At 44.8% G+C, this 25,940-nt stretch overlaps 1 protein-coding gene across 1 annotated transcript in view; it reads left to right on the top strand.

Moving 5' to 3' along the window:
• Positions 1 to 25,940, top strand: part of LOC139542954 (ERC protein 2-like) — a 440,697-nt gene that overhangs the window by 100,130 nt on the left and 314,627 nt on the right. The window lies entirely within an intron of this gene.

The raw sequence follows: 25,940 nt of genomic DNA, 5'->3' as shown, positions 1-25,940 counted from the left end.
TCTTCCATCAGAATGTTGTGCAAGGAGTCCTAGTTCCAGAATAAATCATTGTTTTGTTTTAGAATGTCCATTTCTTCTGTCGAATTAGCAACTTTGGCTAGCCATGTGGAGGGCACATGTCCAAGAAATCTTTGCGCACTGAACGAAAAATTCCAAAATTCCCAATAAACGTCGAATAAACTGGTCAAACTCAGTTGAAAATCCTACTTTAGGATGTTTTTCTCGTATGTATCCAATAAAATCAGAGCCGGAGCATTTCGTCGTGTATACGTAACGCATTTCAGAAGACAATGTTAGGTTCCCTGGTGCGCAGTTCAATACTGACAAAAGAGCGGACCTGTCACTCCAAAAGCTCTCATTCGGTCTCAGATCAAGCTAGACACCCCATTCAACATTCTACTGCCTGTTGACATCTAGTGGAAGGCGTATGAAGTGCATACAGATCCATAAATATAAGCCAGTTGAATAGGCAGGCCCTGACACAGAGCTCCATTTTCAGAATTTTCACTTCATGTTTGGAAGTTTGCTGCCAAATGAGTTCTGTTTTACTCACAGTTATAATTCAAACAGTTTTAGAAACTTCAGAGTGTTTTCTATCCAATAGTAATAATAATATGCATATTGTATGATCTAGAACAGAGTACGAGGCCGTTTAATTTGGGCACGATTTTTTCCCAAAGTGAAAACAGCGCCCCCTATTAAGAAGAAGTTTTAAGTGCGTGAATTTGAGTATTTTCCTGTCCTGCTAAGCATTCAAAATGTAACGAGTACTTTTGGGTATCAAGGAAAATGTATGGAGTAAAAAGTACAATATTTTCTAAAGGAATGTATTGAAGTAAAAGTAGTCAAAAATATAAATAGTAAACTAAAGTACAGATACCCCCAAAAACTACTTAAGTAGTACTTTAAAGTATTTTTTCTTAAGTACATTGATCCACTGCGAATGACTGACCGGCAGGCTTAATGGCTGGCTAACTGACTGGCTTACTGAATGGCTGGCTGGCTGACTGGCTGGCTGGCTGAATGGCTGACTGAATGGCTGACTGACTGGCTGAATGACTGACTTGACTGGCTGGCTGGTTCTTGTAGTTGTGTAACTGTAAGTACAGCCTACACTGTGTTAGATGAACAGTATCACACTACCCAGCTGTGTCTCTCATAAAGGTCTCATCCCTCCAGGCCTCTCCGGACTAACAGCAGCAGCCCCAGTCAGTCCATTAGGCTGTAAATCACTGAGAATGTGTTCCCCCTGCAGAGAGAGAGAGAGCAGATATCTAAACCAGACAGACACACACACACACACACACACACACACACAGACACACACACACACACACACACACACACACACACACACACACACACACACACACACACACACACACACACACACACACACACACACACACACACACACACACACACACACACACACACACACACACACACACATATTGGCTGACATGTCACAGATGCAGGCCAGCTCTGGAGATGATATGATGCATCTCTGTGGGTCCGGCAGGCTTACTCTTCCCCCTGGAAACAACCCCAATCCAATGCCCACCCAGAGTGTGTGTTTGTGATGATGCCGGGTTGGTGTATGTGTGTTTGTTTCTCTGTGTGTGTGTGTGCGTGTTTGTTTGTTTGTCCTGGCATTGTTTTCTCTCCATCCAGTGATTGTAGAGGAAGAACACAGCGATGACTGTTAACGTGGTTATAACATGATTATATTAAAGTGCTATCCCAAACCAGTCCAGGACACTAGTTAAACACACACACTCACATCCTCACATGTTGAACTACAGGTGTGAGTGCAGAATATACAGTGGGGAGAACAAGTATTTGATACACTGCTGATTTTGTAGGTTTTCCTACTTACAAAGCATGTAGAGTTCTGTAATTTTTATCATAGGTACACTTCAACTGTGAGAGACGGAATCTAAAACAAAAATCCAGAAAATCACATTGTATGATTTTTAAGTAATTAATTTGGATTTTATTGCATGACATAAGTATTTGATACATCAGAAAAGCAGAACTGAATATTTGGTACAGAAACCTTTGTTTGCAATTACAGAGATCATACGTTTCCTGTAGTTCTTGACCAGGTTTGCACACACTGCAGCATTGATTTTGGCCCACTCCTCCATACAGACCTTCTCCAGATCCTTCAGGTTTCGGGGCTGTCGCTGGGCAATACGGACTTTTAGCTCCCTCCAAAGATTTTCTATTGGGTTCAGGTCTGGAGACTGGCTAGGCCACTCCAGGACCTTGAGATGCTTCTTACGAAGCCAATCCTTAGTTGCTCTGGCTGTGTGTTTCAGGTCGTTGACATGCTGGAAGACCCAGCCACGACCCATCTTCAATGCTCTTACTGAGGGAAAGTGGTTGTTGGCCAAGATCTCGCGATACATGGCCCCATCCATCCTCCCCTCAATACGGTGCAGTAGTCCTGTCCCCTTTGCAGAAAAGCATCCCCAAAGAATGATGTTTCCACCTCCATGCTTCACGGTTGGGATGGTGTTCTTGGGGTTGTACTCATCCTTCTTCTTCCTCCAAACACGGCGAGTGGAGTTTAGACCAAAAAGCTCTATTTTTGTCTCATCAGACCACATGACCTTCTTCCATTCCTCCTCTGGATCATCCAGATGGTCATTGACAAACTTCAGACGGGCCTGGACATGCGCTGGCTTGAGCAGGGGGACCATGCGTGCTCTGCAGGATTTTAATCCATGACGGCGTAGTGTGTTACTAATGGTTTTCTTTGAGACTGTGGTCCCAGCTCTCTTCAGGTCATTGACCAGGTCCTGCCGTGTAGTTCTGGGCTGATCCCTCACCTTCCTCATGATCATTGATGCCCCACGAGGTGAGATCTTGCATGGAGCCCCAGACCAAGGGTGATTGACCGTCATCTTGAACTTCTTCCATTTTCTAATATCTGCGCCAACAGTTATTGCCTTCTCACCAAGCTGCTTGCCTATTGTCCTGTAGCCCATCCCAGCCTTGTGCAGGTCTACAATTTTATCCCTGATGTCCTTACACAGCTCTCTGGTCTTGGCCATTGTGGAGAGGTTGGAGTCTGTTTGATTGAGTGTGTGGACAGGTGTCTTTTATACAGGTAACGAGTTCAAACAGGTGCAGTTAATACAGGTAATGAGTGGAGAACAGGAGGACTTCTTAAAGAAAAACTAACAGGTCTGTGAGAGCTGGAATTCTTACTGGTTGGTAGGTGATCAAATACTTATGTCATGCAATAAAATGCAAATTAATTACTTAAAAATCATACACTGTGATTTTCTGGATTTTTGTTTTCGATTCCGTCTCTCACAGTTGAAGTGTACCTATGATAAAAATTACAGACCTGTACATGCTTTGTAAGTAGGAAAACCTGCAAAATCGGCAGTGTATCAAATACTTGTTCTCCCCACTGTATGGGTACAATAGAGGATCTAGCTCGCCTGCTCTCAGCCTGTGCTGCTATAATCAACTGTGATTGGGTTCTGAGGGGCTAACCAGCCGATTGACTAAAGTGCCCTGCTTTAGAGTCTACTTTAGGGGAGGACTGCAATCACCCTGTAATGTGTGATACTTAACATGCTGCAGAAATAACTGCCAGCTGAAACAGGAAGAGAGAGGAAGAGAGAGAGACCACAGCCAAGACTTGTTAATATTCTGAATCAGCCTTACCATAAAACAAATCATTTACTCTTAAATATTACAACATACCATTTTAAAGTATTTACCATTTTCAAAACGGTATGTTGTACAGCCATACAGTAGGCGCTGCTGCAGTGCCAAAAGTAAGATAAAGTTACCCTTATACTCTGATCTAAGGACAGTGTGCAATACCCCCTAATGGTTAAGGTTAGGATTTATCCCCCTAATGGTTAAGGTTAGGATTTATCCCCCTAATGGTTAAGGTTAGGATTTATCCCCCTAATGGTTATGGTTAGGATTTATCCCACTAATGGTTAAGGTTAGGATTTATCCCCCTAATGGTTAAGGTTAGGATTTATCCCACTAATGGTTAAGGTTAGGATTTATCCCCCTAATGGTTAAGGTTAGGATTTTGGGAGGATAAGATGATCCTAGATCTGTAACTGTGGGCAACTTGTTATTGGAGCGAAGGGCCACCATAACATGGTTGTTTGTCCCCACCCCTGCAGTAGATCGTACTCCCATGAGGTCATAGTTTACATGTGAAGTCTGGACGGATCATTTATAATGGTCAAAGATTTTATTTAGAATAAAAAAAAACAGTATTGTAAATACATTAAAGAACGAGTGGGAGAGGGTTGTGTGAGCATTGACGCTGACGTAGCTGAAGGCCTGGACAGAGAAACGTCTGTTTTACCCCTGGCCTGTACTACTGTGACCAATACATAATGATGCATTTATTTATTTATTTGTTAATTTTCGTTATTTCGGGGTGCTTGGACACAGTGGCTCAGTTGTGGTGTGGTTTTGGCGTACATGTGTTATTCATGTTCAAACATTGCGGTTGTCTCCATCCATATTCATGCTTCTAGAAGCCAGACGGTCTGTATGGAAGTATAGTATCCTGTATCACATTCACCTCTGTAGGACACACCACCAGTAGGACACACATACTCACTCTGCGTTGATTTGTGTAGAGCACCCACTCAGCCCACTCAAAACTCTTCTCTGTCCTAGAACCTCAATGGTGGAACCAGCTTCCCCCTGAAGCTAGGACAGTCCCTGCACATCTTCTGAAAACATCTGAAACCCTACCTCTTCAAAGAGTATCTTAAATAAGACATCTCAGTCTTTTCCTACTATCCCAACTAGCACTGACTTTGCTGATAACTTCTTTACTTGTGGACAAATGTACTTACTACGACTGTGATATGTTGTTGTCTCACCTAGCTACAGTATCTTAAGATGAATGCATTAAATGTCCGTCGCTCTGGATAAATGACTAAAATGTTAATGTAGAGTTTTTCTTTAGGTCATTCTGCTATACATACAGAGCAGACTGTGTTAGTGTAGAATCTAGACGTTAGTGTCTAGCAGGTTTAATAGCGGATCACCTTACGGGCGCAGCTCTTTGGCAACATGGGACACTGTCTCCAAGATGATTCTTCCTGGCAGCTCTGTCATCGCTTGTTCTGGCCTAGTTTCATTGGACGCCTTTGATGCTGAAGAGAGTAATAGAGACTGTCCCTTCACCTTTCCCCCCCTCGCTTTTTCTCTGTCTAGATTATCTCTACTTGACTGTCCACATACCGTACCTTCCATTTTTCTTTATTCTCTTTCTCTGTGTCTCTACGATCTCTCCGTATCTTATGTTTCAGTTTCTCTTTGTCTTTGTCCTGTGTTCTGTGTCTTTACAACATCGTGCAGTTTGGAATACCTGAATAAACTCTCTGGGATTATATGTGGAATATAAAACTGTCAAAGTCACACTTCCTAACTTCCTACGTACCTCTATTTTCTCAGAAAGAACCCTTATTCTCCCTCTCCTACTCTCCCGCTCTCTCCCGCTCTCTCCCGCCCTCTCCTGCTCTCTCTTGCTCTCCCTCTCTCTCTACACAACATGTTTTACACCAGTTCAGGACAATCTGGTCACTGTTGAGTCTGATCTATATGGATGGGTAGGGGACATCTAGTCTGATCTATATGGATGGGTAGGGGACATCTAGTCTGATCAATATGGATGGGTAGGGGACATCTAGTCTGATCTATATAGATGGGTAGGGGACATCTAGTCTGATCTATATGGATGGGTAGGGGACATCTAGTCTGATCTATATGGATGGGTAGGGGACATCTAGTCTGATCTATATAGATGGGTAGGGGACATCTAGTCTGATCTATATAGATGGGTAGGGGACATCTAGTCTGATCTATATGGATGGGTAGGGGACATCTAGTCTGATCTATATGGATGGGTAGGGGACATCTAGTCTGATCAATATGGATGGGTAGGGGACATCTAGTCTGATCAATATGGATGGGTAGGGGACATCTAGTCTGATCTATATAGATGGGTAGGGGACATCTAGTCTGATCTATATAGATGGGTAGGGGACATCTAGTCTGGTCTATATGGATGGGTAGGGGACATCTAGTCTGGTCTATATGGATGGGTAGGGGACATCTAGTCTGATCTATATAGATGGGTAGGGGACATCTAGTCTGATCTATATAGATGGGTAGGGGACATCTAGTCTGATCTATATGGATGGGTAGGGGACATCTAGTCTGGTCTATATGGATGGGTAGGGGACATCTAGTCTGATCTATATGGATGGGTAGGGGACATCTAGTCTGGTCTATATGGATGGGTAGGGGACATCTAGTCTGGTCAATATGGATGGGTAGGGGACATCTAGTCTGATCTATATAGATGGGTAGGGGACATCTAGTCTGATCTATATGGATGGGTAGGGGACATCTAGTCTGATCTATATGGATGGGTAGGGGACACCTAGTCTGGTCAATATGGATGGGTAGGGGACATCTAGTCTGATCTATATAGATGGGTAGGGGACATCTAGTCTGATCTATATGGATGGGTAGGGGACATCTAGTCTGATCTATATAGATGGGTAGGGGACATCTAGTCTGATCTATATAGATGGGTAGGGGACATCTAGTCTGATCTATATGGATGGGTAGGGGACATCTAGTCTGATCTATATAGATGGGTAGGGGACATCTAGTCTGGTCTATATAGATGGGTAGGGGACATCTAGTCTGATCTATATAGATGGGTAGGGGACATCTAGTCTGATCTATATGGATGGGTAGGGGACATCTAGTCTGATCTATATAGATGGGTAGGGGACATCTAGTCTGATCTATATAGATGGGTAGGGGACATCTAGTCTGATCTATATAGATGGGTAGGGGACATCTAGTCTGGTCTATATGGATGGGTAGGGGACATCTAGTCTGATCAATATGGATGGGTAGGGGACATCTAGTCTGATCTATATAGATGGGTAGGGGACATCTAGTCTGGTCTATATAGATGGGTAGGGGACATCTAGTCTGGTCTATATGGATGGGTAGGGGACATCTAGTCTGATCTATATGGATGGGTAGGGGACATCTAGTCTGATCTATATAGATGGGTAGGGGACATCTAGTCTGATCAATATGGATGGGTAGGGGACATCTAGTCTGATCCATATGGATGGGTAGGGGACATCTAGTCTGATCTATATAGATGGGTAGGGGACATCTAGTCTGATCAATATGGATGGGTAGGGGACATCTAGTCTGATCTATATGGATGGGTAGGGGACATCTAGTCTGATCTATATGGATGGGTAGGGGACATCTAGTCTGATCTATATAGATGGGTAGGGGACATCTAGTCTGGTCTATATGGATGGGTAGGGGACATCTAGTCTGATCAATATGGATGGGTAGGGGACATCTAGTCTGATCTATATGGATGGGTAGGGGACATCTAGTCTGGTCAATATGGATGGGTAGGGGACATCTAGTCTGGTCAATATGGATGGGTAGGGGACATCTAGTCTGATCAATATGGATGGGTAGGGGACATCTAGTCTGATCCATATGGATGGGTAGGGGACATCTAGTCTGATCAATATAGATGGGTAGGGGACATCTAGTCTGATCCATATGGATGGGTAGGGGACATCTAGTCTGATCAATATGGATGGGTAGGGGACATCTAGTCTGATCTATATAGATGGGTAGGGGACATCTAGTCTGATCTATATAGATGGGTAGGGGACATCTAGTCTGATCTATATAGATGGGTAGGGGACATCTAGTCTGATCTATATAGATGGGTAGGGGACATCTAGTCTGATCTATATAGATGGGTAGGGGACATCTAGTCTGATCTATATAGATGGGTAGGGGACATCTAGTCTGATCCATATGGATGGGTAGGGGACATCTAGTCTGATCAATATGGATGGGTAGGGGACATCTAGTCTGATCTATATAGATGGGTAGGGGACATCTAGTCTGATCTATATAGATGGGTAGGGGACATCTAGTCTGATCTATATAGATGGGTAGGGGACATCTAGTCTGATCTATATGGATGGGTAGGGGACATCTAGTCTGATCTATATAGATGGGTAGGGGACATCTAGTCTGGTCTATATAGATGGGTAGGGGACATCTAGTCTGATCTATATGGATGGGTAGGGGACATCTAGTCTGATCTATATAGATGGGTAGGGGACATCTAGTCTGGTCAATATGGATGGGTAGGGGACATCTAGTGTGTTGGTAGTCTCATCTATACTGATCAAAAACATACGTTGCGTTTATATAACTGAGTTACAGTTCATATGAGGAAATCAGTCAGTAATCTATGGATTTCACATGACTGGGAATACAGATATGTGCTCCTCAGTGGCGCAGCGGTCTAAGGCACTGTAACTTGCGTCGTGGAGAGTCTATTGAAACATGGAGCTCCCGGTGGAGAGTCTATTGAAACATGGAGCTCCCAGGTGGTCTAAGGCACTGCATCTCAGTGCTAGAGACATCACTACCCGACACCCTGGTTCGAATCCAGGATGTATCACAACCGGCCGTGATTGGGAGTCCCATAGGGAGGCGCACAATTGGCCCAGTCGTCCGGGTTTGGCCGGTGTAGTCCGTCATTGTCAATAAGAATCTGTTCTTAACTGACATGCCTATTTAAATAAAGATTAAAAAGAAAATATTCATTTGTTGGTCACAGATACCTTAAAAAAAATGGACCTCACACTGGGCCTCAGGATCTAGTTATGGTATTTTGTGCATTCAAATTGCCACCGATAAAATGCAATGTCTTCGTTGTCCGTAGCTTATGCGTGTCCATACCATAACCCCACCGCAACTATGGGGTGTTCTGTTCACAACGTTGACATCAGCAAACCGCTCGCCCACATGACGCTATACACATGATCTGCGGTTGTGAGGCAGGTTGGATGTACTACTAAATTCTCTAAAATGACGTTGGAGGCGGCTTGTGGTAGAGAAATTAACATTCAATCCTCTGGGTACAGCTCTGGTGAACATTCCTGCAGTCGGCATGCCAATTGCACACTCCCTCAAAATTTGAGACATCAGTGGCATTGTGTTGTGTGACAAAACTGCACATTTTGAGTGGCCTTTTGTTGTCCCCAGCACAAGGTGCACCTGTGTAATGATTATACTGTTTAATCAGCTTCTTGATATGCCACACCTGTCAGGTGGATGGATAATCTTGGCAAATGAGAAATGCTCACAAACAGGGATGTAAACAAATTTGTTCACAACATTTGAGAGAAACAAGCTTTTTTGTGCGTATGGAAAATTTCGTGGATCTTTATTTCAGGTCATGAAACATGGGACCAACACTTTACAAGTTGCATTTCTATTTTTGCAGTGTATATGGATGGGTAGGGGAAGTCTAGTGTGTTGGTAGTCTGATTCATATGGATGAGTAGCTAGGAGAAGGCTAGTGTGTTGGTAGTCTGATTCAAATGGATGAGTAGCTAGGAGAAGTCTAGTGTGTTGGTAGTCTGATTCATATGGATGAGTAGCTAGGAGAAGTCTAGTGTGTTGGTAGAAATGAATATATTTTTCCAGTTTTGGAGCTGTGTTTGCTGAGAGTGTGTTGGGAAGCGTATACAGTATCTGAGCCAGACAAAGGCTTCTCTCTCCGCTGATAGCCCTCTGTAAGGATCTCCTTCTCCCCTGGTATTCAGTCACACTTTTTGTACAACACTTCATTCACTGTAATGTAAAGGCTAGCAAGCCACCATGTTGATAATCAGCAAGCCATAAAACAGACAAAGGAAGTTGATGTGGAATCGATCAGAGACATAGACAGATGTTGGTGGTGTTCTGTAGATAGGTGATTTAAGAGATTAGTTGTCTGTGTGGCCTTTCCAAAGTACTCCAGTGGGTCACAGATCCCAAAAGATCAACTGGTGTCGTCAGATCAGGAGAGATCCATGATGAAGGCACCAGTACCTTTCATCCTATAATGGTCTCCATCTGTCCAACCACATAGAGAGCAGAGATGGGAGAGGTAAAGGAGTTGAAGTCCCTCCTGTCGCCTCGACAGCCTTAGCTCTAATAATGTGGGGTTGATGGGGAGGTTGAGGAAGTATGATTTACCATAGTATGGTTGATATTATAGCGCATTCATCAGGAGTAACCTAGCGATGTTAGCCTGAGTTCATCCTGACTTTCAGTCACCCCAGGGGCATCGATGGGGGTTGCAGACAGGTAACAGGCAGTGGGTGATGTATGTGGTATGAGGATAGTTCTAGTCATAACAGATGTAACAGAACTAAGATGATATCCCAACCCTCATATCCATATGACTGCAGGTTAGACGTTGTGTCCTGTTACTGTATTTCCATATGACTGCAGGTTAGACGTTGTGTCCTGTTACTGTATTTCCATATGACTGCAGGTTAGACGTTGTGTCCTGTTACTGTATTTTCATATGACTGCAGGTTAGACGTTGTGTCCTGTTACTGTATTTCCATATGACTGCAGGTTAGACGTTGTGTCCTGTTATTGTATTTTCATATGACTGCAGGTTAGACGTTGTGTCCTGTTACTGTATTTCCATATGACTGCAGGTTAGACGTTGTGTCCTGTTACTGTATTTTCATATGACTGCAGGTTAGACGTTGTGTCCTGTTACTGTATTTCCATATGACTGCAGGTTAGACGTTGTGTCCTGTTACTGTATTTCCATATGACTGCAGGTTAGACGTTGTGTCCTGTTATTGTATTTCCATATGACTGCAGGTTAGACGTTGTGTCCTGTTACTGTATTTCCATATGACTGCAGGTTAGACGTTGTGTCCTGTTATTGTATTTCCATATGACTGCAGGTTAGACGTTGTGTCCTGTTATTGTATTTCCATATGACTGCAGGTTAGACGTTGTGTCCTGTTACTGTATTTCCATATGACTGCAGGTTAGACGTTGTGTCCTGTTATTGTATTTTCATATGACTGCAGGTTAGACATTGTGTCCTGTTATTGTATTTTCATATGACTGCAGGTTAGACGTTGTGTCCTGTTACTGTATTTTCATATTACTGCAGGTTAGACATTGTGTCCTGTTATTGTATTTTCATATGACTGCAGGTTAGACGTTGTGTCCTGTTACTGTATTTCCATATGACTGCAGGTTAGACGTTGTGTCCTGTTATTGTATTTTCATATGACTGCAGGTTAGACGTTGTGTCCTGTTACTGTATTTCAATATGACTGCAGGTTAGACGTTGTGTCCTGTTATTGTATTTCCATATGACTGCAGGTTAGACGTTGTGTCCTGTTATTGTATTTCCATATGACTGCAGGTTAGACGTTGTGTCCTGTTACTGTATTTCCATATGATTGCAGGTTAGACGTTGTGTCCTGTTATTGTATTTTCATATGACTGCAGGTTAGACATTGTGTCCTGTTATTGTATTTTCATATGACTGCAGGTTAGACGTTGTGTCCTGTTACTGTATTTTCATATTACTGCAGGTTAGACATTGTGTCCTGTTATTGTATTTTCATATGACTGCAGGTTAGACGTTGTGTCCTGTTACTGTATTTCCATATGACTGCAGGTTAGACGTTGTGTCCTGTTATTGTATTTTCATATGACTGCAGGTTAGACGTTGTGTCCTGTTACTGTATTTCAATATGACTGCAGGTTAGACGTTGTGTCCTGTTACTGTATTTCCATATGACTGCAGGTTAGACGTTGTGTCCTGTTATTGTATTTTCATATGACTGCAGGTTAGACGTTGTGTCCTGTTACTGTATTTCCATATGACTGCAGGTTAGACGTTGTGTCCTGTTATTGTATTTTCATATGACTGCAGGTTAGACGTTGTGTCCTGTTACTGTATTTTCATATTACTGCAGGTTAGACGTTGTGTCCTGTTACTGTATTTTTATATTACTGCAGGTTAGACGTTGTGCTCCTGTTACTGTATTTTCATATTACTGCAGGTTAGACGTTGTGCTCCTGTTACTGTATTTTCATATTACTGCAGGTTAGACGTTGTGCTCCTGTTACTGTATTTTCATATTACTGCAGGTTAGACGTTGTGCTCCTGTTACTGTATTTTCATATGACTGGTAGGAGCTGTGGGGTCGAGGAGAGATGGACATTGGTGTAACCCATGCGGTTCAACCCAGCGATGTGACCCAGCGATGTGACCCAGCGATGTACTGTAACCCAGCGGTATAACCCATCGGTATAACCCAGCGGTATAACCCAGCGGTATAACTGGAGCGGAATAACCCAGCGGTATAACCCAGCGGTATAACCCAGAGGAATAACCCAGCGGTATAACCCAGCGGTATAACCCAGCGGTATAACCCAGCGGTATAACTGGAGCGGAATAACCCAGCGGTATAACCCTAGCACTACAGAGTATTCCATTGTGGAGCGATGGATATGCTAGAAGTAACTAAAAGACAGGAGGGGTAGAGGTGGACAGAGAGCAGCTGTGGTCCCAGCTGGGTGGCCTAACTTCCTCCCTCCCTCCCTCCCTCCCTCCCTCCCTCCCTCCCTCCCTCCCTCCCTCCCTCCCTCCACTGGATCAAAGCTCTGGCAATTCCTCTATCAAAAGGAGAAGAAAAAGAAAAGAATTAATACTAATGGTGCTGGGAGCGGAGAAGTAAAGCATTTGGGTAATTACCCAGCAATCACTGCAGCATTCCACAGCTGAGGGGGCAGAGATAGGGCCCTGAGCTTAAAGAGCAGGGACAAGGATCAACTCAAACATGCGCACACACACACACACACACACACACACACACACACACACACACACACACACACACACACACACACACACACACACACACACACACACACACACACACACACACACACACACACACACACACACAATGATGGTTCAAACTTAACTGCCACATATGTTATCCGTCTTCATCTATGTGTCAGGTATCTCCTGTTTCCCTTCTTTCGAGTCCAACGCTGTGCAAATAAAGCCTGCCTTCTGCTTTCTCAGACAGTGTGTGTGTCTGTGTTCCTGTGTTAGTGTCTAATTGATATGTATGAATGCAATGGAGGGTGTGTGTGAGGTTTATGGAGGAATGTGGGGGGAGAGGGGGAGTATGTCTGGTTGTCATGTGTGTGAGGGTGAGGCAGCCCCCGTTGTCTGAAAATGGATGTCAGTTTATGTTAATTGTGTGTGTGTGTGTGTGTGTGTGTGTGTGTGTGTGTGTGTGTGTGTGTGTGTGTGTGTGTGTGTGTGTGTGTGTGTGTGTGTGTGTGTGTGTGTGTGTGTGTGTGTGTGTGTGTGTGTGTGTGTGGCCCTCAAAGGTTAGCAGTATGTTACTTCAGAATATCTCCATATGTTATACTGGGAGGAAAGAGTGACAGAGAGTTGGGACTGTGTGTCTGTCTGGGTGTATGTGTCTGTCTGGGTGTATGTGTCTGTCTGGGTGTATGTGTCTGTCTGGGTGTCTGTGTCTGTCTGGGTGTATGTGTCTGTCTGGGTGTGTGTGTCTGTCTGGGTGTGTGTGTCTGTCTGGGTGTGTGTGTCTGTCTGGGTGTGTGTGTCTGTCTGGGTGTGTGTGTCTGTCTGGGTGTATGTGTCTGTCTGGGTGTATGTGTCTGTCTGGGTGTATGTGTCTGTCTGGGTGTATGTGTCTGTCTGGGTGTATGTGTCTGTCTGGGTGTATGTGTCTGTCTGGGTGTATGTGTCTGTCTGGGTGTGTGTTAGTTTGTCATTGAGTGTCTGCTTGCATGTTTGTGTGTATGACACAGAAAGGCTTTGTTTTTCTAAACACGGCGTGGTGGTTACCAGAGAATGTTAGGGGATCATGGAGGAAGCAGCTCAGGCTGTCACAGGCCCACCTCCTAATCGGACTGAAGCCCGTAGAAAATTCTGTCTCTCTGAGTTGCTCTCTTTCTCAGACTCCCAGACCTTTTTCCATGACTTTGTGGTTGGCAAGGCCCTGGCTGCTGGCGTGACAACACTGTGTGCTGTCAAGGTGCTGCTCATTCTGGTTGTAGGCCATTGGTGGTTTGGCGTCGGCAGGCAGGTATACATTTTATAGGCAGAGCACACACATGCACATATAGATGCCATGCAGTATTGCATGTGGACATGCTCACACAAAGGCCTCTGCTGTAGTATTTATGGTGTGTTCATACGCTGTGTCCTGCTGGTTATAGTGTAGATGGACAGTCGGCAGGTCCACAGGCCACAGAACTCAACAGTCTATACTCCATCCTTCCACCAGAGGAACTGCTATTTAAAAAGCCTTTATCTCTCAACATCCTACAATTCCATAGCAGGATGCTTTGAGAGACAATGATTGACACGTCTTTCATTGCAACCCCCATCGATGCCCCTGGGGTGACTGCTCTCCCCTCCCTCTCACGGGCTCCACTCATCGTATGATGTCATGGCGCTCTGTCGTTCTGGTCGATAGCGGATAAGTAATGTGTCCTTGAGCGAAGGAGCATGACATCACAAAGGTCGGGCGAGTGAAACGGAGAGCGGTGTCATTCTCCAGTGGAGTGTTTCAGCCCTGGGTTTATGGTAGCTATGACTCCGTTGTCTTGTATTACGTTGTCAGCCTGTCAACTTCCCAGGTCTCGCTGTCAATAAAACACATTAAATCTGACCATGTCACCACAAACAAACGTCTGTCTGACAAAGATTTTGTCTGTAGAGACTTTGGATATTACGCTGTTTGAAATGTAATATACGTTGAGATACTTCAGATTCAGAAATGCGTCTGCTGAAGGTATAGTTGACAGCCGTCTTTATTCAAGGAGACTCAGTAAACCTAGACAGACATTCCGTCTGTAGTAGCACAGTGTTACCACTGGAGGGCAACAGCTCACAGTATGTGGCCAGAAGAGGTTGTCCAGACTGCTAACCAGAGAGAGAGGCCGTTAGCTCACCCTCAGTTACTCCTGGGACATATGCACATGGCTGGGTCCCAAATGGGCCAAGAGTGTGCAAAGCTGTCATCAAGGCAAAGGGTGGCTACTTTGAAGGATCTCAAATATAAAATATATGTTGATTTGTTTAACACTTTTTTTGGTTACAGCATGATTCCATGTGTTATTTCATAGTTTTGTGTCTTCACTATTATTCTAGTATCCATTTATGAGTATGTATCCACGGCTGAGAGAGAGAGAGAGAGAGAGAGAGAGAGAGAGAGAGAGAGAGAGAGAGAGAGAGAGAGAGAGAGAGAGAGAGAGAGAGAGAGAGAGAGAGAGAGAGAGAGAGAGAGAGAGAGAGAGAGAGAGAGAGAGAGAGAGACCAAAATGTCTGGTCTGGAGTGGACCACCAAGGTCGATCCAAGTCAAATGAAGTGTAGAAACCTCCATCAGCCCAACCTGCTGCATCATTAAAACAAACATGTGGTCTGAAAGGTCACGGGATTCTATCAGGTTATTTTACCATGCATCCAAACTAGCCCTCTGTGATGAAACACATCCGAGAGGCCTTTCCCTAGAGGAAGTCAAGGAGGACCAGTAAACCTCTGGAGTGTTGGAAACCTGGACATCAACAACCTCTCTGTGTGTGCGCGTGCCTGAAAGAAAGAGAGACAACATGGGTGTAATGAGAGAGAGGAGAGGAGTGAGATCAATAGATCTTGTTGAACTAATGCAGTTGAAAGAAGCTGTACGTTCTTCCTAATCCAACCAATTGATCTGGATCCCACTGTTTCCAATTATACTACTGCATTTATGTGACCTACTTTTCCTCTCCTGTAGGTAAGAACACCTCTTACCTACACCTCTAGGGGAGAATACCGTGTTATGTCGTTCAGTTTGTGGTCGTGGTTCTTGTCCCAGTCTGTGTGTGTGTGTGTGTGTGTGTGTTCTTTCTCTTCCAACCGCCTGGGTGAAGACTGCCATCATATCATATTTTCAGAGGTTATAACAAACCTCAATAAAAAAATGATTGCCTTTCGAAAAGGAGACCAATTATTGTTTGGTATTTTTATTGGTCCAAGAAAGTTTTTAAAAATACAATGATTGCATTTTTACTGTCGTCACGCTTTGCTCCTTGTTCTTTTGTGTGTTCTGCATAAATTCATTCTCTGAGGACCGGTTCCCAGTTCAGAGTTTAGATAGAGCACAGAACCCTACCAGGTCATCTGAGTTTGTGGTTCTGCGCCGTCCAGACAGAGCTCCTTGTAGATCAAGACTTCACCAGAGGAACCAGACGTGATACTGTTTCAGATGCAATGTCTCCTATAACATTAGAATTCCTGACAAATATGCTCTCTCTAATCATGAATGTGCGCTGTGTAATCATAAACCGCGTACAGTGGCGGTTGGTCGGGTCAGAAACTAGTATCTAGTGTGGCTGGTTTTAGCTGGACTGTCAGGGTTGAGGGCAGGGGCCGCCAGCATCAATCCCAATGTGGACGGGAACCTGTCTTTGTCCTATCGCTGTGTCGATTAAAGTTATCCCAGTCAAAACAACATGTCTGTAAACAGTGGTGAGGCCGTGTGGGAGAGGACAGACTGACGTCGTAGTGTTGATGCTACAGTGCCTACCTCACTGACTGCTCCATGGGAGTCAGACGGCCTCTACTGTAGCTGGTCTGGAGAAGTGGTGTTGTGTGTCATGGAAGAGGGACAATGGTGTGTAGTTGGTTTGTACTGTAGTTGTACAAAATGTGTAAAAGTGACGGAATGTGTGTGCATTTGCACAATCGTAGCTCAGTAGAGATCTTTGTGTTCCGTATTCTAAAATGGAGGGCCACTGATGGGATGTGGTGGATGTTATACGAGTGCTTGTCTTGTTTCTAGATATTAGGTATCTCTGTGTGTCGGAGATGATAACAGTGATATCTTGGCTCAGAGTAAAGTAAATCTACTACTGTTAGTGGGCCTTCTGCTTCCCAATGGTCATCATAGGCTTTGCGTGATGTATTGTTGTCTCTACCTTCTTGCCCTTTGTTTCTATAATGTTTCTACCATGTTTTGTGTTGCTACCATGTTGTTGTCATGTTGTGTTGCTGCCTTGCTATGTTGTTGTCTTAGGTCTCTCTTTATGTAGTGTTGTGTTGTCTCTCTTGTCGTGATGTGTGTTTTGTCCTATATTTGTATATGTTATTATTTATTTATTTTTATCCCAGCCCCAGTCCCCGCAGGAGGCCTTTTGGTAGGCCGTCATTGTAAATAAGAATTTGTTCTTAACTGACTTGCCTAGTTAAATAAAGTTGAAATAAAAAATCCTGCTCCTTGCCTGTCCACAAAAGGCCTTTCTTTCAAGACAGCGATCCATGTAGCTAAGCGTTGGGGTCGGAGAATTCCGGCAGAATTCCTCACCATTCTTTCCCATATCGGAGAATAACGCAACTTGCTCTCATCCGGGAGGTTGAAAGTCCAGTCGTGTTTAACGTTTTTCTTCGTGATTTCACGGAAGGCCGCGCGGCGAGGCTAAATGTTTCGTCGGGTGGTTGTTATTGTGCACTGGCTGGCCAAAGTAAACTGAGTCTAGTGGAGAGTGGAATCATTATCTAAGAGCGATATGGTCAATTTGCCCTGAAATAAGGCTATGTGCTGCCCACTGGGACAGGGAGAAGGGGGGGGGGGGGGGGGGGGGTGCGTGCGGCTCGTGCGTGCATTCTCAGCCTCAACACAACCACAGGCTAAACTTTGTTTGTTTATGGCTTATTTTGTTTACTCCCTTGTGCAGATAAGAGCGATCATTCTTGGGTTTCATTCTTTCTCGAGGCCTGTTTATCTCCCCCCAGTCCAGTGTGTGTAGCCTGTCACCTGTAGCCTGTTTATCTACTCCCAGTCCAGTGTGTGTAGCCTGTCACCTGTAGCCTGTTTATCTTCTCCCAGTCCAGTGTGTGTAGCCTGTCACCTGTAGCCTGTTTATCTTCTCCCAGTCCAGTGTGTGTAGCCTGTCACCTGTAGCCTGTTTATGTCCTCCCAGTCCAGTGTGTGTAGCCTGTCACCTGTAGCCTGTTTATGTCCTCGCAGTCCAGTGTGTGTAGCCTGTCACCTGTAGCCTGTTTATGTCCTCCCAGTCCAGTGTGTGTAGCCTGTCACCTGTAACCTGTAGCCTGTTTATCTTCTCCCAGTCCAGTGTGTGTAGCCTGTCACCTGTAGCCTGTTTATGTCCTCGCAGTCCAATGTGTGTAGCCTGTCACCTGTAGCCTGTTTATGTCCTCCCAGTCCAGTGTGTGTAGCCTGTCACCTGTAACCTGTAGCCTGTTTATCTCCTCCCAGTCCAGTGTGTGTAGCCTGTCACCTGTAGCCTGTTTATCTTCTCCCAGTCCAGTGTGTGTAGCCTGTCACCTGTAGCCTGTTTATCTTCTCCCAGTCCAGTGTGTGTAGCCTGTAACCTGTAGCCTGTTTATCTTCTCCCAGTCCAGTGTGTGTAGCCTGTCACCTGTAGCCTGTTTATCTTCTCCCAGTCCAGTGTGTGTAGCCTGTCACCTGTAGCCTGTTTATCTTCTCCCAGTCCAGTCAACATTAAATACAATTGTTTCGTAAACAACAATGCAGAGTTAAGATAAAAAGTAGAAATAGTGACACAAGGAGTAACAAATAACAATGACGAGTAAAAGTAACATGGCTATATAGAGAGAGATACCAGGACTGAGTCAATTTACAGGGGCATGAGATAATTGAGGTAGCTACACTACATATACAAAAATATGTGGACACCCCTTCAAATTGAAAGATTCTGCTATTTCAGCCACACCCGTTGCTGACAGGTGTATGAAATCGAGCACTCAGCCATACAATCTCCATAGACAAACATTGGCAGTAGAATGGCCTTACTGAAGAGCTCAGTGACTTTCAACGTGGCACTGTCATAGGATGACACCTTTCCAACAAGTCAGTTGGTCAAATTTCTGCCCTGCTACAGCTGCCCTGGTCAACTGTAAGTGCTGTTATTGTTTTAGTGGAAGCGTTTTAGGAGAAACAACGGCTTAGCCGCGGAGTGGTAGGCCACACAAGCTCACAAAACGGGACCGCTGAGTGCTGAAGCGCGTAAAATGGTAGTTCCAAACTACCTCTGGAAGTAACGTCAGCACAAAACCTGTTCGTCGGGAGCTTCATGAATTGGGTTTCCATGGCCGAGCAGCCGTACACAAGCCTAAGATCACAATGCTAAGCATCGACTGGAGTGGTGTAAAGCTTGCCGTCATTGGCCTCTGGAACAGTGGAAACACGTTCTCTGGATTGATGAATCACGCTAAACCATCTGGCAGTCCGATGGACCAATCTGGGTTTGGTGGATGCCAGGAGAACGCTACCTGCATAGTGCCAAATGTAAAGTTTTGTGGAGGAGGAATGGTCTGGGGCTGTTTTTCATGGTTCGGGCCCCTTAGTTCTAGTGAAGGGAAATGTTAACGCTACAGCATACAATGACATTCTAGACGATTCTGTGCTTCCATCTTTGTGGCAACAGTTTGGGGAAGGTCCTTTCCTGTTTCAGAATAACAATGCCCCCGTGCACAATATGAGGTCCATACAGAAATGGTTTGTCGAGATTGGTGTTGAAGAACTTGACTGGCCTACACAGAGCCCTGACCTCAACCCTATCGAACCACATTGGGACGAATTGTAACGCTGACTGCGAGCCAGGCCTAATCGCCCAACATCAGTGCCTGACCTCACTAACGGTCTTGTGGCTGAATGGAAGCAAGACCTAGCAATTTTTTCTACAACATCTAGTGGAAAGCCTTCCCAGATGAGTGGAGGCTGTTACAGCAGCAAAGGGGGGACCAACTCCGTATTAATGCGCACAGTTTTGTAGTGTATGTACATGGTAAAGTGACTAGGCAACAGGATAGATAATAGACAGTAGCAGCAGTGTGTGTGTGTGTGTTTGGGGTGGTCAGTATGCATGTGTGCGCGTGCTATTTGTCTGTGACCGTATGTAGTGTGTGTGTGTGTGTGTGTGTGTGTGTGTGTGTGTGTGTGTGTGTGTGTGTGTGTGTGTGTGTGTGTGTGTGTGTGTGTGTGTGTGTGTGTGTGTGTGTGTGTGTGTGTGTGTGTGTGTGTGTGTGTGTGTGGTGGGATGTCAGTGTAAATACAGAACCAGTCAAAAGTTTGGACACACCTGCTCATTCAAGTTTTTTTACATTTATTTTTCCTATTTTCTACATTGTAGAATAATAGTGAAGACATCAACACTGTGAAATAACACATATGGTTTGTCGAGATTGGTGTGGAAGAACAAATCAAAATATATTTTATATTTGAGATTCTTCAAAGTAGCCACCCTTTGCCTTCATGACAGCTTTGCACACTCTTGGCATTCTCTCAACCAGCTTCATGTGGAATGCTTTTCCAACAGTCTTGAAGGAGTTCCCACATATGCTGAGCACTTCTTGGCTGCTTTTCCTTCATTCAGCTGTCTAACTCATCCCAAACCATCTCAATTGGGTTGAGGTTGGGTGATTGTGGAGGCCAGGTCACCTGATGCAGCACTCCATTGCTCTCCTTCTTGGTCAAATAGCCCTTACACAGCCTGGAGGTGTGTTTGGGGTCATTGTACTGTTGAAAAACAAATGATAGTTCCACTAAGCACAAATCAGATGGGATGGCGTATCGCTGCAGAATGCTGTTGTAGCCATGCTGGTTAAGCGTGTCTTGAATTCTAAATAAATCACACAGTGTCACCAGCAAAGCACGTCACACCTCCTCTTCCAATCTTCACGTGGGAAATACACATGCGGAGATAATCCGTTTAACTACTCTGCGTCTCAAAGACACGGCGGTTGGAAACAAAAATCTCACATTTGGACTCATCAGACCAAAGGACAGTTTTCCAGCTGTCTAATGTCCATTGCTCGTGTTTCTTGGCCCAAGCAAGTCTCTTATTATTATTGGTGTCCTTTAGTAGTGGTTTCCTTGCAGCCATTCGACCATGAAGGCCTGATTCATGCAGTCTCCTTTGAAAAGTTGATGTTGAGATGTGTCTGTTACTTGAACTCTGTGAAGCATTTATTTGGGCTGCAATCTGAGGTGCAGTTAACTCTAATGAACTTATCCTCTGCAGCAGAGGTAACTCTGGATCTTCCATTCCTGTGGCGGTCCTCATGAGAGCCAGTTTCATCATAGCACTTGATGGTTTTTGCAACTGCACTTGAAGAAACTTTCAAAATTCTTGACATTTTCCTTATTAACTGACCTTCAAGTCTTAAAGTAATGGTGGACAGTCGTTTCTCTTTGCTTATTTGAGCTGTTCTTGCCATAATATGGACTTTGTCTTTTACAAATAGGGCTATCTTCTGTATACCACCCCTACCTTGTCACAACACAACAGATTGGCTCAAACGCATGAAGAAGGAAAGAAATTGCACAAATTAACTTTTAACAAGGCACACCTGTTAATTTAAATGAAGCTGGTTGAGAGAATGCCAAGAGTGTGCAAAGCTGTCATCAAGGCAAAGGGTGGCTACTTTGATGAATTTCAAATATAAATATAACATTTTGGGGTGACTACATGACTACATATGTGTTATTTGATCGTTTTGATGTCTTCACTATTATTCTACAATGTGGAAAATAGTACAATTTAAGAAAAACCCTGGAATGAGTAGGTGTGTCCAAACTTTTAATTGGTACTGTATGTGTGAGTGTTTGCATAAAGTCAGTGCAAGAGAGTTAGTGTAAAAAAGGGTCAATGCAGGTATTGCGGGTCGCCATTTGATTAGCTATTTAGCAGTCTTGTTTCTCAGTCTCATGGCTTGGTGGTAGAAGCTGTTCAGTGTCCTGTTGGATTTAGAACTGGTGCTCCAGTACCGCTTGCCAAAGAACAGTCTATGTCTTGGGTGGCTGGAATCTTTGAAATCATTTTGGGGTCCTGGGTGGCAGGGAGCTCAGCCCCAGTGATGTACTGGGCAGTATGCAGTGCCCTCTGTAGCGGCTTGTGGATTTTAGGATCTGAGGGCCCATGCCTAATCTTTTCAGCCTCCTGAGGGGGAAGAGGTTCTGTTTTGCCCTCTTCACAACTGTGCGGGTGTGTGTGGATCATGTTCATTTCTTAGTGATGTGGACGCCGAGGAACTTGAAAGTCTCGACCCACTCCACTAGCCTGAAGCTGAAGCTGTGGTAACTCCAGTTCCAAGAATGTCAAAATCAGTGTCTTATAGGACCACATTAGACGGTGGGGATCAGTGTCCTAAAGGACCACATTAGACAGTGGGGATCAGTGTCCTAAAGGACCACATTAGACGGTGGGGATCAGTGTCCTAAAGGACCACATTAGACGGTGGGGATCAGTGTCCTAAAGGACCACATTAGACAGTGGGGATCAGTGTCCTAAAGGACCACATTAGACGGTGGGGATCAGTGTCCTAAAGGACCACATTAGACAGTGGGGATCAGTGTCCTAAAGGACCACATTAGACGGTGGGGATCAGTGTCCTAAAGGACCACATTAGACAGTGGGGATCAGTGTCCTAAAGGACCACATTAGACGGTGGGGATCAGTGTCCTAAAGGACCACATTAGACAGTGGGGATCAGTGTCCTAAAGGACCACATTAGACAGTGGGGATCAGTGTCCTAAAGGACCACATTAGACAGTGGGGATCAGTGTCCTAAAGGACCACATTAGACGGTGGGGATCAGTGTCCTAAAGGACCACATTAGACAGTGGGGATCAGTGTCCTAAAGGACCACATTAGACAGTGGGGATCAGTGTCCTTAAGGACCACATTAGACAGTGGGGATCAGTGTCCTAAAGGACCACATTAGACAGTGGGGATCAGTGTCCTAAATGACCACATTAGACGGTAGGGATCAGTGTCTTAAAGGACCACATTAGACAGTGGGGATCAGTGTCCTAAAGGACCACATTAGACGGTGGGGATCAGTGTCCTAAAGGACCACATTAGACGGTGGGGATCAGTGTCCTAAAGGACCACATTAGACAGTGGGGATCAGTGTCCTAAAGGACCACATTAGACAGTGGGGATCAGTGTCCTAAAGGACCACATTAGACAGTGGGGATCAGTGTCCTAAAGGACCACATTAGACAGTGGGGATCAGTGTCCTAAAGGACCACATTAGACAGTGGGGATCAGTGTCCTAAAGGACCACATTAGACGGTGGGGATCAGTGTCCTAAATGACCACATTAGACAGTGGGGATCAGTGTCCTAAAGGACCACATTAGACAGTGGGGATCAGTGTCCTTAAGGACCACATTAGACAGTGGGGATCAGTGTCCTAAAGGACCACATTAGACAGTGGGGATCAGTGTCCTAAAGGACCACATTAGACAGTGGGGATCAGTGTCCTTAAGGACCACATTAGACAGTGGGGATCAGTGTCCTTAAGGACCACATTAGACAGTGGGGATCAGTGTCCTAAAGGACCACATTAGACAGTGGGGATCAGTGTCCTAAAGGACCACATTAGACAGTGGGGATCAGTGTCCTAAAGGACCACATTAGACAGTGGGGATCAGTGTCCTAAAGGACCACATTAGACAGTGGGGATCAGTGTCCTAAAGGACCACATTAGACAGTGGGGATCAGTGTCCTAAATGACCACATTAGACGGTGGGGATCAGTGTCCTAAAGGACCACATTAGACGGTGGGGATCAGTGTCCTAAAGGACCACATTAGACAGTGGGGATCAGTGTCCTAAATGACCACATTAGACGGTGGGGATCAGTGTCCTTAAGGACCACATTAGACAGTGGGGATCAGTGTCCTAAAGGACCACATTAGACAGTGGGGATCAGTGTCCTAAAGGACCACATTAGACAGTGGGGATCCGTGTCCTAAAGGACCACATTAGACAGTGGGGATCAGTGTCCTTAAGGACCACATTATACAGTGGGGATCAGTGTCCTTAAGGACCACATTAGACAGTGGGGATCAGTGTCCTTAAGGACCACATTAGACAGTGGGGATCAGTGTCCTAAAGGACCACATTAGACAGTGGGGATCAGTGTCCTAAAGGACCACATTAGACAGTGGGGATCAGTGTCCTAAAGGACCACATTAGACGGTGGGGATCAGTGTCCTAAAGGACCACATTAGACGGTGGGGATCAGTGTCCTAAAGGACCACATTAGACAGTGGGGATCAGTGTCCTAAATGACCACATTAGACGGTGGGGATCAGTGTCCTTAAGGACCACATTAGACGATGGGGATCAGTGTTCTTAAGGACCAGTGCTGAGAAATGTCTCATCAACCATCAGACTCAATCTCAGCCAGTTAAAGCTCCTTTACCCAAGTCCCTCCCGTGTGGAGAAAGACCAAGAGGGAAAGACTCAGAGGGAACGACCCAGACAGAACAGAGCCATCCTCAGATGTAGGTCATCAGGCCAAGCTAGCCATGGCGACGTGAAACTTTCCCAACATGCCCGAAAGCGTTCGCTCTCCTATCGCCTCATCTTCCGTGGATTGGCCTATCAGAGCTCTCGACTGGGTGGCATAATCACAACCATTAGCCTATCAAGATCTATCCAGGGGCCCTTGCTGCCATTCCCACTTTCCCACCACTTTCCCTCCAAAGATTAACCCAAGATGGCCGCTCTCAAACCAGTCTCTGACTCCAGGGGATAAGAACACAAGAGTCTATGATTTAATTGGATTCATTTGTAAAATGGCTGTTGGAGATTTGGGCATTATCTATCCATGTACCCATGACTGGAATGCTAGCTCTCTCCCTCTTGGGCATTATCTACAGTATCTCTCCTCTGTGGTGGCTGTGGGGTTAATGTATGTTAGACCTAGGCTGTTCTCCTGCTTGTGATTCGTTTCTTACGTACATTAGATAATAATTCCAGTCTGTGTGTAACCCTAAAACCTGCTGAGGAAGAGAATCATTGATCAGATCTGTTAATGGCCCACATTTTCCTAATGATCCTAGTGATATAAAGAAACATGATCCTAGTGATATAAAAAAACATGATCCTATGACATAAACAGCTCCTGATGGTAGAAATTAGCAACAAATGCATTCAATGGTAAGGGCCAAGCATGAGAGAAACTAGCTGTAACTCTATAAACGGGTTGTCCTTGTAATGCTCCTCCGTCTCTTTGCCATAGCTGCATAATGGCTGTGAGTGTTCAGTGTCCTGTTCAGTGTCCTGCTGGTCTGCTGCTGGGTGCAGTTCGGGTACATTTCTATATCTGCTCTGCTACATGGTTGTGTTGATATAAGGATGGATGGACATCAGACAGCGCTTGTTCAACAGCGTAGAGGGGATTTACAGTTCTGCTTTAGGGACAGAGGGAGGGTGGGAGAGAGATAGAGAGAGGAGGGAGACAGAGGAGATGGAGAGAGGCAGCACACAGAAACACAGTTTGAGACAGATTCAGAGAGACCCTTGAACTGAATGGAGTAGTACACTACTACTAACAGTGAGTCAGCAGGACTTATCAACAGAGAGCAGTTAACTGAGAGGATGAAGAATCCACCGGAAGCTTTTAAAGCTAAATGGCTCCTCTGTTTACACCTCTATAAAGTCCTCCAAGAACATCTATCATTATCTCTGCAGGCATATCTCTAATTATCTCTGAGCACACTGTATCTCAAGCCACATCTCTGTCATCTGGAAATGGAGATGTGGAGATAGTTAAAAGCAGGAAATTGAAGAATAAGGCCACGGGTGGAACACATATTAGTCAGCTGGATCAAGACAGTTTGTGTATTAGTCAACTGGATCAAGACAGTTTATGTATTAGTCAGCTGGATCAAGACAGTTTATGTATTAGTCAGCTGGATTAAGACAGTTTATGTATTAGTCAGCTGGATCAAGACAGTGTATGTATTAGTCAGCTGGATCAAGACAGTTTGTGTATTAGTCAGCTGGATCAAGACAGTTTATGTATTAGTCAGCTGGATCAAGACAGTTTGTGTATTAGTCAGCTGGATCAAGACAGTTTGTGTATTAGTCAGCTGGATCAAGACAGTTTGTGTATTAGTCAGCCGGATCAAGACAGTTTATGTATTAGTCAGCTGGATCAAGACAGTTTGTGTATTA

This window comes from Salvelinus alpinus, chromosome 17, assembly GCF_045679555.1.
Source record: "Salvelinus alpinus chromosome 17, SLU_Salpinus.1, whole genome shotgun sequence".
Lineage (NCBI taxonomy): Eukaryota > Metazoa > Chordata > Actinopteri > Salmoniformes > Salmonidae > Salvelinus > Salvelinus alpinus.
Note: the sequence above shows the minus strand (reverse complement) of the source record. Positions and strands in the feature narration are given on the sequence as shown.